This window comes from Pinus tabuliformis, chromosome J (assembly GCF_031772625.1).
Source record: "Pinus tabuliformis cultivar Carrire ecotype Pingquan chromosome J, CPIR1, whole genome shotgun sequence".
Lineage (NCBI taxonomy): Eukaryota > Viridiplantae > Streptophyta > Pinopsida > Pinales > Pinaceae > Pinus > Pinus tabuliformis.
Genome location: NC_142295.1, coordinates 1,240,373,382 through 1,240,391,724, shown reverse-complemented (window position 1 = coordinate 1,240,391,724; position 18,343 = coordinate 1,240,373,382). Strand labels below are relative to the sequence as shown.

The 18,343-nt window shown below is 39.2% G+C and overlaps 1 pseudogene; it reads right to left on the bottom strand.

Annotated features, from left to right (window-relative positions):
- Positions 1-4,348: 4,348 nt before the first annotated feature.
- LOC149231680 (vacuolar-processing enzyme gamma-isozyme-like) lies at positions 4,349-18,069 on the bottom strand (annotated as a pseudogene).
- Positions 18,070-18,343: the final 274 nt, after the last annotated feature.

Sequence of the window (18,343 nt, the reverse complement as noted above, 5' to 3'; positions counted from 1 at the left end):
ATTAGATTGATAAAAAGAGAAGACTAATCTATCCCATGAGATTTTATTTGAAGACGAGAATGACAATGAAATTTTCATTTTTAATTTTACGCCTAAACAAGCTTAGAGACCCTTCCACCTCACTGGCTTAAAATCTAGATTCAAACCATGGAAGAGTGTGACATTTTGAGGTGTGTCACTCTAGTCCCTTTCATAAGGAGTGACATAACACCTTTTGTAAAAGAGAAACAAGATATTGTTGCCTCTTCCCCCTTTGGAAGGAGTGAAACTATCTATAAAGAGGGGAAATGTTTGAAAACATCCTAGAAAAAGGTTTCTATAGAATTTAAAGATGATTCCATTATATTGAATCACTACTACAAGAGACTGTCACCTCTTCCCCTTTAAAAAGGTTGAAACTATCTAGAAAGAAGAGAAATGTTTAAAAACATATGGAAAAAAAGTTTCCAAACCATTTAAAGATGATTCCATTCCATTAAATCGCTACTACACAAATGAGTTTCTAAGACATTTATTTAATTTCATTTTAAAATTTCATTTCGTTTCAACCATTTTTAATATATATAGTGGCAATTTAAGATGTTTGTTTTTTTACTCAAAAGACCACGTACCATGTCACGAGATGAAATTTCGAGGTGGGTCGTGTTATTTTTATTCAAACCCTCAAGGAGATTTCAAGAATGGAAGAATAATGGGTGGTGGAATTTTGTTCAAACCCTTTAGGAGCTTTCAAGAATGGGAGAAAAAACACTTAAGGAACCTCCAAGAATGGAAGAACAAGTTATGGTTAATTCGAAACATGGATTTTTGAACTCTGGAGGAGGTTTTCGCAATGGACACTAGGGTTTCGCCACGAGTTCATGTAACTCTTTTATCCTTCCACTGAAACTGTCTCTCAACGATTATTTCCTTTGGTAGCTTGTTAAAAACGCATGGACATTTCTTCTATGTTTTAGGTTCCTGTAATAGCTAGTCCTTGTAAGTCATTAGTTTTATGTTTAAGTTTTTATGGGTATCAAAGCTCCTGCTTTAAGAAAATGACCACGTTCAACATTTTTTCAATGTAGCTAAGAATCTCAATGATGCCCAAAGGGGATTTCCAATGTATTTGAGGCTCCAAATGGATTTTCCACAAATATTGTTTTTCCCTTCTAGTTTGATAGAGACAGGGGGATCGTTGGTGTTTTGTGCAGGGGAACGGGGCACCTAACTAGATCTTATGTGGCTCCTTGATTTTGCTATGGAACCCTAGACCCATATAAAGTTCAAGTAGGGATTTTCCTTCCACTGTCACCCAAAACGTACCTCTCTCTCTCTCTCCAGGTTGTCTCTAGAGCTTGGCGTCTAGTCACATTCTCCTCTAAGGTGGTGAAAGGGGTGTTCCAAAAATTCTGGACTCGAGTAGATGATGAGAAAGCTTCGGTTTCTGGACATCCCCTTAGGAATTGAACATTTTCCTGAGCATAGGCAACAAAAACCCCTTTCAGGCTACTGCAACAAAGGTCATTGATAAATCTATGGAAGAAGGAAAACATTCCTGAAGCTCACTGACTCACCAAGCCATGGAAAATAACTTTTGACTCCATCCATTTCTTGTAGCAGTAAGTCTCTATCTAACTCCAGTTCTCTTATCTAATTTCTATCTTTGGAATATTTGATGGTTATTGACCAATTTGAAATAAACTCAATCTCTTGAAGTACTTATCCGAATTTGAAATTTATAATTCATCCACTCCTGACATAAATGTTTACAAACCCTTCGGTATGTGTGAAAATCAAGTTATGAGATCAAAAGGGCAGTTCATATTGCACTCTTCAAGAGTCAAAACCACACTGGATCCCTCTCAGGACATGTTTTCCATAGTCATCATCAGCCCTCGTATTAATATTTTTACCATGAATCTCATCATCCAAATCATAATAAGGGTCAAAATCAATGACTTTAGAATTCAAATTTTCCTCACTTCTTAATTCACCTTGGCGAAATCATCATTTATCTTTATTTGTTAGCTACTCCTCTCTATCCACATCATTTTTCTTGCCCATTGTCTAGTTATGTTATATTTCATTTGATAGTTTGGTTGTCAAGAGATATGTTAGTTTTTATCAAGGTTGTTCTAGAATGTTATGCAGTAAATAATAGTTGGGGAGAGTGTTTGATGGTGGCAGAAAGTTTGGAGTCTAACAAGTCATTTAAAAACAAAAATATTTCTTCAAGATTCCCTATATAACAAAATATTAACCTAGGAGATGCATCATGTACAAGGCTTCTTAAATGTACTTTTCAATCAATTAGAAATAAATACCTTGAAATTTTGAATGGTAACAAGTGGTAACATAAGACTTTGGTTGTTTTCTCTCATTCTTGGATGATTGATAATGATGAAAAAAGCCTTCAAGGCTCTACATACATATGTGGCCTAAGGTATTTGGTTGTCCTTATTCATATTTAAAAATTTGGAGATGAGTATAGCCTCGGGCCCTAGTTGCCTATTAAGGTGTGAACGTGAAGGACAATGGGTTTATACAAGAGAAGTGTGTAGTGCATAACTAATTTTGATAAATATTAGGGTTTTTCAATGAAAAATGCTCAAGGTGATCTAGAGGTAATCTGAGGTACTTTTTTATTATTATTAATCTTGTCATTTTCAACTTGTGCAGATTTTATGTTAAAATTCCAAATCATCGAATTTTCAAAATCAATGTAACATTTCCCTACTATCCACAAATGACCAAAAGATTAATCGATAGGACAAATGTTAAAGCTAGTATTAACTTGAGAAAGACAAAGCATATCCAATCTCCTAATAAGCACAACCTACATAGTAGATACAAAAAAATATAAAAATCTTGGAAAACCAAAAAATTATAAATGAAGCCATAATTAAAATGCCTAACATCCAAATTTATTCTATAGAACCTGGTCCTAGGAAATTTTTGCTGAAAATGGCTTTAGAGAAGACATTGAACTACCTTCCCACAGAGGCTAAAGAAATGTTAAATTTATGGCATTGGAGGCATAATTCAGGGGTAATATCCCTCAATTGGGTCGATGGGCGTTGTTACAGACATCCAATGATACACCCTAGGTAATGGTGTTAAAACCTAACCCTAGCCCTAGGTGATGGTGTTGAGTGCACCCTCATGCATGGATAATGATTCCAAAAATAGTGTGCTCAACTGGAGAAGACTAGGTATTGCACACATGCACTGAGCCTCTGAACTAAAGACAAAACTAATGCATGACCTTCTTGGGATCTATGCCCTGCAACATGCACTTTTATCATAGATAATTGGGCCTTCTCTAAATCTAAAACAGGAAATTAACTAATTATGGTGCATGCATGCATGCTTCGTTCCGCCCCCTACAAACTTATCTACATAACAACAACACTCCTCCCAAAGAAAACTATTTATATGCTAAGCTTCATTTGATATCAATGCTGCAAACATATATCAAGGCATGGATCTAATGTTACAGTTGCACTATGAGGAAGGAGAATCAACTACTGAGATAACAAGGTAAAAATATAACACTTAGGACTTGATATTCTAACAGTAACTGGCCTAGTTTTTGCTTGCCATCAACTTGGGACTAACAAGTATTTAAATCACTGCAGGAAACCAAAAAATTGAAATTTATTCATTACATGCCTATTTCCACACCTTATTGAGTTTTAATTGTCGAGTCTGCAACTATTTCCTTGATACTTCAATCTAAGTAGATTGAGTTACATAAGTATAATGAAAACTCTCCCCACTATACATTGTTATGGAGTTTTGCAAAGAGACTTTGTTAAAGCTTATTACTCTAATCTAAATACGTTATGTATAATTTGTTAATAGCCTATGTATATTGTTGTTGAACTTTTCAGTGTTGATATTTTAATCTAAGTATATTGAGTTACATAAGTATAATGAAAACTCTCCCATATGTACATTGTTGTTTAACTTTTCAGTGTTGATATTTTAATCTAAGTAGATCGAGTTACATAAGTATAATGAAAACTCTCCCACTATAAATTTTGAAAAATCTCCCACTGGAGTTTTGCAAATAGAACTTGTTAAAGCCTTATCACTCTAATCTAAATATATTAACAAAATTATGGTTGGAATTTCGCAAGCCACAAATGCTATTATCCAATATGTCGATCCTTTGCTTTCATAAAAGGATTACTATATATTTTGGCATTGTTCACTAACATAATAGGGTGAATGTTGGAAATAACATTAATAAAAAATAAGTGTTTATGCTTATATAGATCGTTGAAAAAATTGCTTTCTTCTACAAATTGAAAGAGGCCATGGTAGTCACCCATTTCTTTGTGACTATGAAGAAATGAAACCATCAAGCACTGAAACCTCCATGAAGTGAATCCCTAAACATGGATGCATTTGATTACATGCCTCTATAGATACCATATTCATGTTATTCTTGGTGACTCCTTCATTGCACATATTTGCAAGAGAATGCATGTGTTTCATGCCATACTACGATAGAGATCCACAATGTTTTTCAAATGTGCACACCTACAACAATGCATATATGCTTATGTTTAGAACTTTGAGAGTCAGATCTTACAAGGAGAATGAGATGCTTTAATTAGTGTAATTTTTTAATATGGGTAACAATTGAGAGACAACGATAGTAGAATAATAGGATTACAACATGATCATCATCAGAGAAATGCAAGGTTAACAAAATGGGCATTTGTATGAAGTTAATGCAAATGCGCACTTAGGTTTCATAGCTATAGGGTTGGGTTCATAGCTCCCCAACTATGAAACAATAGCGTTTACACACATCACCAAAAAAAAGTAAAGTAGGATCAGAGGACTAGAAAATCACTAGGTTTTGAGACAGTCCCAATCATCAACTAAAGGTTGACCTAGTGATCGTACAATATTCAACATATTAGTACCCCTTGTAGATCCAAACAAAAGCTTTCCAATGAGATTCATGCTATTGTCAACATGAATACGTTGTGTCGTCAAGTCCACCATTTGTTTGTGTGATTCCAAATTTTCAATGGAGCCCTCCTTAGATCTTCTATACTACAAAATAAAGCATAAGAGTCACTAGATATTGGCTTTTGCCTCAAAGTCCAAAAAGGCACCAGACTGAAAAGAAAAACATATATTAACCCTAGAAGATAGTTCATGTAATCATATACTAATATCGTAAGATATTTCATGTAATCCCTTTCCTTTCCTAATATTCAACAGGAAAATTTATAACAAAACTTATATTAAGAGATTGAAGCTTAACAAAATAAGTAATTTTGAATTGAAAGATTGTCTAGTTCCAAACGTGATCAATTTGATAAATAAGTGAATAAACAATGCAGTTAGGTGGATCAATCCCGGTTTTATGGGGGGGGGGGAATTATCATCAATATACTACCTTTTTCCATAGATAGAGAAGATCTACATCTTGTTGATTTACAACTCTCACGTCCTTGTCATCAGGGAATTCTGGAAAACCATTGTCATAGCTGAAAGTAGCATTGGAATTGGATGGTATGGCCCTAGGGAAAATATTGTCTAAATACTTACCTACCACAACATGTAAGAGTATCATACATGGGAAAGATTTTAACCATGACCCATGCTTCTAGTCAAGGAGAAATAATAATCTTTCTAAATTCCATTTTACTTATGTCCCATGCCATGCTCTTCATTTTGGATTGAATGAAGAGATGAGGATCGAGCTCAGAGATCCCGAAACCAATATGTTTCAAAATTCAAACCCACTTACCAATTGGTATTGTTGCTTTATAGTTTCAGTCTTCAAGTTGTGTTTTTCACTGCAAAATAAAAGTAAAATCAGTGCACAGTTTTAGTAAATAAGAAACATCTAACGCACAATAACTAATGGAAAGTGATATTGTAGTAGTTTGGACTTGCAACTGATTGCTTGATATGTTCGAAATTCATATATTGTATTTTTGTTAGGAGTCAAACACTTAATATTCATATTACAACAAAGAGGGTTGCAGAAAAGAAAAAAAAGTTCCATTGTTATACTGTTTGCAGCCATGTTTTCTAAATGCATAATGCAAACAAGTTGTAACATTGTATTCTATTAGTTTCAATTTAGGATCCTAATGATAAGAACTAGAATCTGGATTGCCTTCAAAATATGTGAGAACTCTCAGATAGATTGTAGTTGTACTACAAATGAATACAAGCTGAGAAGTGCTACATATTGTGACATTAAGGCATAGATGGAGGGCATTGTACATTTCATCCTCTCCCCATAAAAATCCACTTCAGTCTATGCTAGTGATAACTCGTGGGAGCATTGGATTTGCACTAGTTGTATTATCAAAAGACAGGACAAGCAACACTAAACATAAGCCTTTGACACTCCCAAATGTAGTAACAGGTTGCAAGCATGTGCAACATTGCTTCTAGGTTCTCTAATATAGGCATGATTAAGAGAACAATAGAGTGTTATTTACCCCTTTCTTTTGTTGATAAAACTCTTCTCTAAGTGTTGATATAAACGATGATAATATCGTTTTTTCCTTATACAACTTCCTTGGGGAAACCCTCCAACAGTTTCTTCTCATTTTGTGAATGGTGCTTTGCTGTTGGTAGACATGTGCCAACCCTCAAGTGACCCAAGTGGATTATACATTGTGATATTTTTGGTCATTATGGCTTTGGTGTGGCATGACAAATCACTTGAACTAACCATTGGGGCTAAAAAACAATGTTATTTATCTACCTACCTACCTACCTATCTACCTATCTGGATGTATATACACATATTTGTTTTCTTTAAACCTCATGGGTATTTTTTTTCTTAGGAGAACACCTTGTGGAAAACCCTTCAAGTACTTTTCCATAATCCATGAATGGTAAATTCAGTAAAGCATTGGCCCTAATTAGGGCACTTAACTGCTAGGCGATTGAGAGAGTTGAATCTATAACCTCACTAACTTTGGGTGAGAGGTCTCACATTTGGCTCATAATAGATTTTCATACATGGCTTACATATTAGTGAGCTAATTAAAAATATAAAAATTTGTTTTTTTAATTAAAAAGCCATATATTAGACCTTTCAAAAGCAAGCTCTGAAAGCTGTCAACTATCACAGAACCTGTGAGCTATATCAACAATAGAAAACAAACATTTCATGGCTTTAAAAAACAAAAATACATCATTGTAGAAGTTAGAGTATCAATTTGTAGAGAATTTTATAGCTAATTTTCATGAATGAAATCATTTCTATGCCCATTGATGAGCCACGAAAATGGGTAACTATATGGGCTCATTTTGCCTAATATTCTCATTTAATCCACCATTCTCCATAGTTTTATTTATGATTTTGAATATATTTATGTTAATTGTGTGAATGGTAATAGTCAGTTTACCACAAAGTTTAATATGTGCTTATTGCAGATTTTTGGACATTTTTGGACCAAGATCAGGCATTTATGAGTAGATTGGCAGCCAAATACAAGGAGACAAGGCTGAGGATTTGTAGGAGGGATGTCTACTGCACTAAATAACCCCTTCCTTGAGTTCTCCACCATCTGCTCGGAGTTCTGCAGCCCATCAAAGATGATTTCAAGGGGTAGCCGAGCAGGTCTAGTGAAGTGGCTGATTGACTGTAGTTTTGGGCAGCCAAGCTCCTAAAGTTAAGGAGGACTGTTGGGGGTCCTCGTTTGCATAAGTAGGAAGGCTTCAAGCCTTGGTAGTTTCGTCATTTTGTTAGTCTATTTTTGCACATTAGTGCAGCTCTGTATCAGGACATTTTCGAGCTTCCTCTTGTAGACAGTTTGTGGGATGTAACTATTATTTTTTTATCAATGAAGATGAATATTGCTTTGCACCAGCTCTGATCTTTCTTAGGAGGCTATATCTCTTGGGGTTGGGCCCAACCTAAGTGCCAATACCTCTTTTTTGTACGTTTATGTGTTTTCCTCGCATTCATAGAATAATTTATGTTATTTAGGTTTAAATCTTGCTTCATTCCTTAGGTTGGTTTTGATGATTAAGATAGTTGTTCATGTTTCATGTTGATTTGACAATTTGGTAATAGAAAAGATCCACAAAAAGGTTACCAAGTAGTCCTTGATCTCATTTCTCCCTCCTTGGGATCATGAATTGAGACCAAGGTACACTTGCTGCCATAAAAACATTGTTTTTGCCTTCCAATGCAATTTCTAGTGTTAGATTTTGAGTTGGCGAAGTTGATACCAGTTGTGTTTCCATGTTTAGATCTATTTTTTCTCAGTTTCCATAAGATCTCTTGCATGATTTTCTATCAATAAACTGTGTTTCATCATATTTCTGGTTTTTAAGAGCAGATTAGGTCAAAATAGATAGATCTCTATTTTTTAGTATTTCTTTGGATCAATTTTGGAAAGTAATGTGCAGAACACCTGTAATACATTCATACCTACCATTCCTCCATCATACAACCTACTCCAGTCCCTCACTCAAGATTCCTTCCCTTCATTTGCCACACTTTCCCAACTAGCCCTAATTTCTACATTTTTGTGCAACATTGCTTTCTTCATCCTTGAAAAAATCCAACCATCTTCATCACTCCTTAGCTTCATTGACCAGGTCCTACACCTCTTAACATCCTTATCCATCCTTCATTTCCACTTCCCCACTATGTTTCCACCATCAATCCTCTAAAAACGACTTTCGACCCGTTCCTGTAGAACTTCCTGTAGAATTTCCTGTAGAATTTCCTGTAAATCCCCTGCAGCCTCTAGTAGAAGATAACGCGAGCGATCTTTCGAGATCTGAGCATGGTGGAAATATCTAGAAGGGTGCTAGAAATCCCTTAGGTCCTCTTCACAACTTCCTAACCCCCTACAAACACCCACTCCATTTCCTTTCGCCAATCAACCTCTACACAGCCAAAAATAGTTAAAACACATGCATAATAATTCTGCATATAATTGCTCAAAAATACAAAAAAATGATTTTTCCATATTTTTCTTCAGAAGTAGCTTAAACACATGTATTTTACCTCTACAATAGTCCATGGCATCCATTTCAGTATTTGTACATCTCTTTTCTTGCACAAGGAGGGATAATCGGTAAAGTTAGGGTTTGCTAGGGTTTGCATTTCCTTTCAGCTTTCATATTTCTTCCTTCAAGTAGAATAGCCCCTTTTGAGTTAGCTTCCATCCATCACAATTAAAAGCTTCTTCTAAGAACTCATAGAAGTTGGCTTAAGCTCCTAGCGAACTTGTGCCAGTTGATCAAGTGACAACCTGCAGTAAGAGCTAGTACTTGTGCATACAACACCGTCACTTCCATGTTTGTTACAAACTACCGGGTTGATAAAAGTAAAGTAGGGAGTCCCAGGAGTTGCAACATCATTTCTGCAATACTGGAGCTCACCATCATTTTGGTGCCATTGCCGGGGAAGCGTCAGAGTATTTTGTGATTACTGCTTTTCTTCTATTCTCTACCGCAAACATTTTGCCAATTAGTTTATTTCAGCAAAAGTAGAATAGTTGTTTCATTTCAATTCTACAATTTCAATTCTGCAAAAGTAGATTAGACCATTTCCTTCTTTCATTTCTATTCCGCAATTTCATTTCAGCAAGCATAGACTAGCATTTCCTGCTTTCATTTCAATTCTGTAATTTCATTTCCGCAAAATAGACTAGTCCTTTCCTGCTTTCATTTCAATTATGCATTTTCATTCCAGCAAGATAGATTTTAGTTAGTTGCAGTCCAATCTATTTCAGTTTTCGCAGGTACAAGTAGAAAAAAAAAAACAAAAATCACCCAAAAAAGAGACTTCATTTCATGCCTCATAGGAACAGAGACAATTTAGTAAAATTCCTACCCAACACCCTCACCACATCACTGGGTCACCCTTCTCTCTTCTTTGGTGATAGTGATCCTGAAGAACCTATAGGTGAACCTCCAGAGATATACAAAGATCCTATAACAGAAGAAGAGCAAGAAACCATTCCTCCTGAGACTATGGCTGAAAACAGAAACGGTAGAGGAAACGGGGAGAGAGTAGAAGGTACCTTTCCCATCCGAGACACCAATTGGGACACAAAAATGAAAAACATCGGTCCCTTAGCCTTACCTCGCTTCCACGGATTGACTACTGAAGACCCTAATACCTTTTTGTTTGAGTTTTTTGTCCTTTGTCGAACTTATGACTATGCAGAAGACGAGCACAAGTTGAAACTCTTTCCTTCTACCCTTAAGGATGCAGCACTCCGCTAGTTCATGGGGCTACCGGGAAACAGTATCACAACTTGGGCTCAAATGCAGCAAGCCTTTAACAACAAATACCGGGACTACTATAGGTCAAAGGATACAAAGGAAGAAATCTTTCGAATGACCATGGGAAGTGATGAATCTTTAGAAGAATATGAAAAGAGATTTCAACTCAGTTATAAAAGGGCCAGGTGTACACTTGACCGGGAATCTCAGAAGTTGGTTCTTCTCATAGGAGTCCATGAAGACCTTCTAGATACCCTCCATTCGCTGGTTGGGGGAGACATCTACCAACTACCTTATGATGACATAAAGATTGTATTTAGAAACCATTCTAGGGCAGCCAGAAAGAGAGGTAGGGGAAGTCAACTCTTAGCCAATACCCCCTTATCTAGTTCATTCCTTAAAAACGAGTTTGAAAATCAAATGGAAGATTTCAAAAGCGAGATGAGATAGACCATTGCCATGCAAATGGATACCTTGCGAATCCAAAAGAAGCAGGAGGAAGCCAAGAGGGCTTTGGCCATCTTTTGTCCCAGGTGCACCAGAAAGCATCCTAGGAATGAATGTCCATTGCACTTTGTAGAAGTGTGTTTTGTCTGTGAAGAAGACCATCCTACAAATCAGTGCCCTACCTTTCCAAGATTTAAAGCTATGTACCAAGGGGCTGAAGGAGCCACTGAACCACTCTACTTCATGAACCAAAGGAGACCACATGGACCCAGACCTTACCAGCAAGGAATGTAAGGGACATCCCAGACTTATTACAACCCCAATCAAGCCACTTCCATGCCTTCTTGGGGTCCCCCTACTCATCCTTCCTGGCCCACACGCCCTCCTTGGTCATATCCTCCTCAATACCATACTCAACCGGCTGCTCACTCGTTTCATTCTCACACTCAGCCACAACCTCAGTGGAATGCACCGCATCAGGGGTGGAGGCCCCAATACAACTATCCCCGCGCTCTTTTTCCTCCACCACCTTCTCAACCACAACCATTACCTCCTGCTCCTCAAAGACAACCCCAGATACCTGCTCAACTGAATCCGAACCCTAATAATAGACAGGCCCAACAGGTATATACTGGGGAAAACACATGCCCTACCTATGTTGTGGAGATTCAGGAGATCAACCTACGATCTGGGAAGGTCCTCCTAGATAGCCAAACTGCTCCTAAGGAGGATGAGGAAGAGAAACAAGAAAGTGAACCCAACACCATTCCACCCTTTCTTGATAGACTAATTGGGACCACGCAACCAAACCCAGAAGAAACTGAACTTCTGGGTTAAATTAAACAGTTAGTTGTGAAAATACCACTTCTCCTGGCCATAAAAGATGTACCAATCTACAATAAGTTGATCAAAGAGAAGTGCTTCAGGCACCCAGGCAGGCGCAGGAGAGATGCCCCAACTCTCAATGTCATAGGACATATGTCTGACCTAATGCTGGGACAGATAATCTGTCCAAAATATTTGGACCCTGGAAGTCCTGTAGTCGATGTCCACATAAATGGCACCATAATCCCCCACACTTTAATTGATATAGGGGCTGCCATTAATGTAATGACCAGGGACACTATGCTCAAACTCAACCTTCAGAGTTCCCTAAGAAAGACCTCAACAGTACTGCAGTTGGCAGACCGCTCCACTATGACTCCTAAGGGGATTGTGGAAGATGTCATGGTCTCCATTGATTCCTGGGAGTACCCTGCTGCCTTCTTGGTCCTTTAGCTAAAGGAAAAAATCACTGGGTATCCCCTCATCTTAGGAAGGCCTTGGTTAGCTAGTGCAGATGCTTACATTAGTTGTCGAGCTGGGAGCATGGCCATCAAGAATGGGCATATGTCCAAACATCTAGTCCTATATCCGCCTGCCCAACCTCTGCTAGAACATGACTTACCTCTCTGGTTAGAGGAGGAAGATGAAGGTGAAGTCTACTCTGCCCCATTGTGCACAGTGGAAGCCACCAGGGGAGGTCCTCAAACCGAAGATGATCTTATTGAGAATTTGATTCAAAATCCACCCCCCAGTGTGCTTCCATTAGAAGAGTTGGTGGAAGAAACCCAAGCCAGTGCTTTATTTGATCTCTCTGTGGTTGATCTGACCTCTCTCCGAGTTAAGAATGTGGAATTTGGCCTGGAAAGAACCTTGAAGATCAAATCATCCCTATCCACCTCTCAGGAGGAAGAGCTATGTAGCTTATTGAACAACCATTTGGATGCTTTTGCTTGGAGCTATAAGGAGATGAAAGGAGTCCATCCTTTAGTCTGTACCCATCACATCTACATTAAAGAAGATTGTAAACCAGTCAGGTAGCCTCAAAGGAGGATGAATCCAGCCGTTAAGGACATTGTCAAAGAAGAACTGCAGAAGTTGCTGGATGCAGGACTCATCTACCCCATCTCTGATAGCGAGTGGGTTTCTCCTTTGGTGTTTGTGCCCAAGAAAAACGAGAAGTGGAGAACCTATGTAGATTATTGAGAACTTAGCAAAGCCACCAAGAAGGACCATTTCCCTTTGCCTTTCATCAATCAAGTGTTAGATGGCTTGGCAGGGAAGAAGTTATTTTCATTCCTAGATGGGTTTAGCGGATACAATCAGATCCAAATCAGCCCGGAAGACCAAGATAAGACCACTTTCACTTGTCCATGGGGTACCTTTGCCTACCGAGTCCTTCCCTTTGGTTTATGCAGCACTCCTGCCACTTTCCAGAGAGCAGTACTGAGTATATTCACTGAGCTGGTTTATGATTCAGTGGAAATCTATATGGATGATTTTACCCCTTATGGTTCTAACTTCCAAGAAGCTCTGACTAACCTAAGGAAAGTTTTAGCCAAGTGTATTGAGATGAACCTTACCCTCAGTTCTGATAAATGTGAATTTCTAATGACTGAAGGGACCGTGCTAGGTCATACAATTTCTCAGCAAGGTTTACAAGTGGATCCCAACAAGATTTCTATCATCCAAAAGGTCCCACCTCCTCAAAATGTAAGAGATGTTCGGAGTTTTCTAGGTTTAGCAGGATATTATGGAAGATTCATTAAATATTTCAGTAAGCTAGCCTCTCCATTGTTTGGTCTTTTGGGAAAAGATGTTGAGTTCATATGGACTGACGACTGTCAAGAGGCTCTGGATGCTTTGAAAGGTAAGCTGATAACTGCCTCAATCTTCACAGGTCCAAATTGGGCCCTACCTTTCCACATTCACACAGATGCCTCGAACAAAGCCATAGTAGTAGCCTTAGGACAAGTTGAGGAGAAGCTACCGTATGCTATATATTTTATTAGTAAAAACTTGTCCAAGGCAGAGTTAAACTATACTGTAACCGAGAAAGAACTTGTGGTTGTAGTCCATTCCCTAAACAAGCTCAGACACTACATCACTAGCTATCAAACATTCGTGCATACTAATCATGCTGCAATTAGGTATTTGATGAACAAACCTGATGTAAACGCTCGTATCATTAGATAGTTACTTTTATTGCAGCAATTTGATTTGACCTTTGTTGATAAGCCAAGTAAGTAAAATGTTGTTGCTGATTTTCTATCTAGGCTAGATTTGCCTGCAGGTGAAGAAGGGATGGTGGATGATCAAATGCCAGATGAACACCTGTTTGTTATTTTAGAATTCTCTCCATGGTTTGCTGATATAGAAAATTATTTTGTTTCAGCATAGTTACCGCCATACCTGTCCTCAAAGGAGAAAAGCAAGACTGTGAGGAAAGGTGCCCCATTCACTTGGATTGGGGGGAATCTTTTTAAACTTGGCCCAGATCAGATTTTGAGGTGGTGTGTCAAGGAGGAGGAAGTTTTCGACATCCTCCTAATCTGTCATTGTTACACAGTAATTTGTCACCATCCCTGTTACTCCTCTTGTCGTACCTTGGAGGACTCATTCCGGGAGTTATAAGAAGTGACAAGGGCTAAAAACACTTGCATTATGTTCCCCTGAGTATGTACTCCACGTTCCCTGAAGACACCTTCTGCAGATCATCCCTAAAAAGTGCTCTTTTTCCATTGGCGCAAGTCCACAATATCTTACCCGCGCTAATGATGGAGATCCTCAAAAGCGGGCGCGACCATTGGCGCTCTGTCTCAGAGCAACGGTTGCGCCAACCAAATTTAGTCATGCTTTTTGCCTTAATGCACATCCGACTGTTGTTTCCTTCATTACATGGAGCTTTTCTGAGGATAGAAAATCAGTCTTTTGTCGAGCTTTATCCATCTTTATGGCTTTTGCTAAATCCGCGAAAGGTGTCCCGGTTCATCGCATCCTCCTCCCTTCTCCATCTATATAAGCTTGTCATTATGCATTGGACAAGCTAGTGCTAGTGCAAGAGAGAGTGTTGGTGTTAGTGTTATGCTAGTGATTTGGTAATTGAGTTATAGTAGTGATGATTATTGGTCATGGAGAGAATGCTAATGAGTGCTAGAGAGGTTATGCTGCCGGAGAGGAGATGCATGTCAAGACACATATAGTTACTCACCCAGCCAAGAGAAGGGTCGACGTCAGAACAATGGTTGTAACTTTTCCTGTTTATTAATTGATGAGCGACTGCTATTATAGTTCCAATCTCATTATCTGTCATGGTGATATGTTGATTTATTTCCTTTCTGACTGAAATATAGTTGTGCCTTGGTAGTTTTTATGTTGGTATCCGTCTCTTCCTTTGCATGTGCAGGTATTCGTGATGATCTGTTGGAGCAAGGTATCAAAGATATCAACTCTGCTTCAATCATAGCGTTGGACTCCAGGTTAGTCTTCTTGATTCACCTTTGATGCATAACTAGGAACTTGCGTAGCAGCGTGGTTTGTTTGTGGCTAGTTCTGTGATAGGCTAGTGGGATCGCCTCTGTCCGCAGAGGGGATTTACCTTACCAACAAATTGGCGACTCCGCTGGGGAGTAACTCTTTGATTTCTGTCTTGCATGTTAATTTTCTTCTGCTTGCTTGAGTGCATGAGCTTCCTGAGTCAGTTTTGAATTGATTCTTTACTGTTTGACCCATCTGAGCACTGCCAACCCGACCTGAGGTCATATCATTTATTTTTTTAGTTGGCAAGCTTGATTGGCGCGGTTATTTCTCTGACAGTCGCGCCAGTTGGCGCACGTTGCTCAAAAGCAACTCGTGCCAATTCTGTGGTAGCGCAAGTTGCAGGCTGACAGTCGCGCCAGCTCAGTAAATTTTGCCTGTGTGTGGGTAGAAAGCTCATTCAGTCTCTTTATATATCTCTTTCAGCCTCTGGAACTGTGTTGAACCTCTGCTTGACTGGTTTTAGCCTGTATCCCTCAGTTGTTTGCTTATTTCCAGTGACTTTGCATGTCTAGCCTTCTGTGGGAAGTTTCGGTCTCTTGATCATCCAGTCAGCTTGTTGATTGTTCTACACCTATCCATTGCTTTGTTAAAGCTTGATCTTCTATACTCTGAATACTTCACTTCTAGCCTCTTTGAAGTTCACTAGTTTTTGTGTTTTTCCTTGCTTGCATGGTTCATTTTGTGTTTTAGAATTGGTTCTATTTCATTGACTGAACTTGGATTGTGCATATCTCTTAGAATTTGTTTACATGCATCATGCCATCTTAAAGGAAAGAAAAACAAAAAATCTCTTGCATTATAGTAGTTAGCATTTATTGTTATTTGTTGCTATTAAAAAGAAAAAAGACAAAATTTCGTTTCTTGTTATTAGCTGCATTAGGATCTTTGTTCTTTGTTGAAGTGATCATTTCGTTTTTGAAAAAGATCTCAACCCTCCTGTAGATAGAATTCATCGAATCAAATGATTTAATTTCGGCATATAGTTTGCATGTAAGAAGTTTTCGAGATATCACATACGATAGGACCAAAAAACTGAAACATAATCAAAGATAAAATTTAAAATGAACTCAATGAACATAACAACGCATTGGAACATAACGCAAACACTTTAGAGGTCTAGGTTAGAGACGTGTTCCGGCATCGTTAAACCTGGTAGTTTATCGTCGAGTGGTTGGGTGATTCCTCCACGGTGAAGCGGTAGCTGCCAATACGGACTGTGCTCCCACGTACCGTCGAGTATATATTGGGAGACCCCTATAGGAATAAAGCCTTTATCCATAGGAAGCCGTGTCATCCGCCCTACGATTCGCAATGCAGTGAACACAGCATTCACGAAGATCGACCACCCGTACCCTAAAAAGTATTCTATGGTTTTGCGAAAAGTTTGGCACACCCTCTACCTAGAATTCCAGAGCAGTCACTTTTGATCCTTTTCGGACTCCCTAAATGAAAAGGTGCCTATGAGCGTCTTGTCACTTCGTGCTCATTAAATATTCGAAGGAGACTAGAGTCATCTTTTACCCTTTTCTCGACTCTTAAAAAATGAAAAGGTTAAGTTCAGTGTCTTAAAATTTATTGGCCACGATAACATCTACCCAATTAGCTTTCGTTTGTATCAATCCGAAGTAGGAGTTATCTCGATAAACTTCTCAAGTTTCATCCCGGCAGAATTACTAGTTTCGTCTTCTACCGAAACACCGGTGGTGAGTCTTCCTGTGGTTTTAAGTATACAACCACTTAGTTCTCGTGCCCCGGGTGACGAGACTTACCAGTATCATTGGAACCCTACGTGGGAACCTTTTGAGGACGGTATTCCTTTTTGGGACCATCCTTCCCCCCGTGGGTCAGTCCCACAAGTTTCATCCGACATGGATGAATTATCCCCTACTACAACTGATGAGTCCGTTGCAACGAGCGGTGAAATTCCCACCTCAACGGACCCTATACATGTTAGTAGTACACCTACTACTACAAATTTACCACAGGGTTATAACGCTTTGAGAGATGCTACGCCTTCTGGAACTCCGTTCACAGGTCCCATGTGGTCATCACACACTTTTCCTGCTACGAAGCCTTTTACTCCACAAAGTCGCGGTCTATCTGTTACCTCCATCTCAACCGCTCCAACGGTATGTGCAGCCCCCTTGACTTCTATTTATAGTCGTCCCTCAACTTCTTTGTTTGGAGTCATTGACCCCATGACAAATGTCTCAATGCAGGAGCCATATGATCCATATTTGTCATCTCAACCGGTTGTTGAGGTATCGGTCCCATTGTCAATTGATTAGACCTCCACCTCTTTCCATGGTGGTCAAGTTTTATCTGCGCAATCTCCAATACAACCCCCTCAAGACCAACTAGGGCAATCCATTTATGGAAACCCTTTCGTTACTGCTGCTCCTTTTTCCTCTTTGCAACCTTCTGGTAACTCAGGTCAGTCGTCTTTTCAACAAGTCCAACCTGGTATCCAGCAAGGCTATCCCGCTGGACAAAGTGGTCAACAAACTATTAACCCGAACCAATCCAATGTCCAGTATAGTCCAATGTCTGGACAAGGTACTCAACCACTCGGTCAACCTACTGTCCAGTATTCACAACCCTCTGGGAAGATTGGTCAGCCCCAAACACAGTTGGGCCAACCAACTGCCCAATCTCCTCAACCATCTAGTCTGCTAGGACAACCTTCAACTGCGCAACAACCGTTCCAGCAGGTCGGCCAACCTCACCATCAACAAGGTTTTCCTTCTGGCCAGATAGCCCAACCTATAGGACAGTTCATTGGTACTGCTCAGTCTGGTCCATGGCCCCAAATGGGACCCCAACACCCATCTGGCCTTCAAATGTAGGCTGGGTCTCAATCACAAACTTTTCATCCAACCCAGCCTGGTCCTTCAACTCAATTCGGAGCCCCACCACTGTTTGGCTACCAACAACCTCAAGGGCAATTTCCGTTTTCCCCGTACCAGAATTACCAACAACCGCAAGCAAATCCCTCACAAATTTACCAACAGCAATACGGCACGCCTGCAGCATCATTTGGTAATCCTTATGCTGGGGGGCACTATACAAATCCTTACGGCCAATCCACTATGGGGCCAAATCCTTCCAGACAAACTCTATGGGGGCAACCACCACCTGGGTGGAACCCTGGTGCTCCACCCTACCAACAGCCCCAGATGCCTTTCAATCCTCAATTACCATTCTTAGCGACTTTAGAATTACCAGATGTATCCAAATTAACCAATGATCCTATCCTTCATAATCCTTATTGGCCTCTAGTTCCAACTAAAATACCTGGTGACTGTCCAAA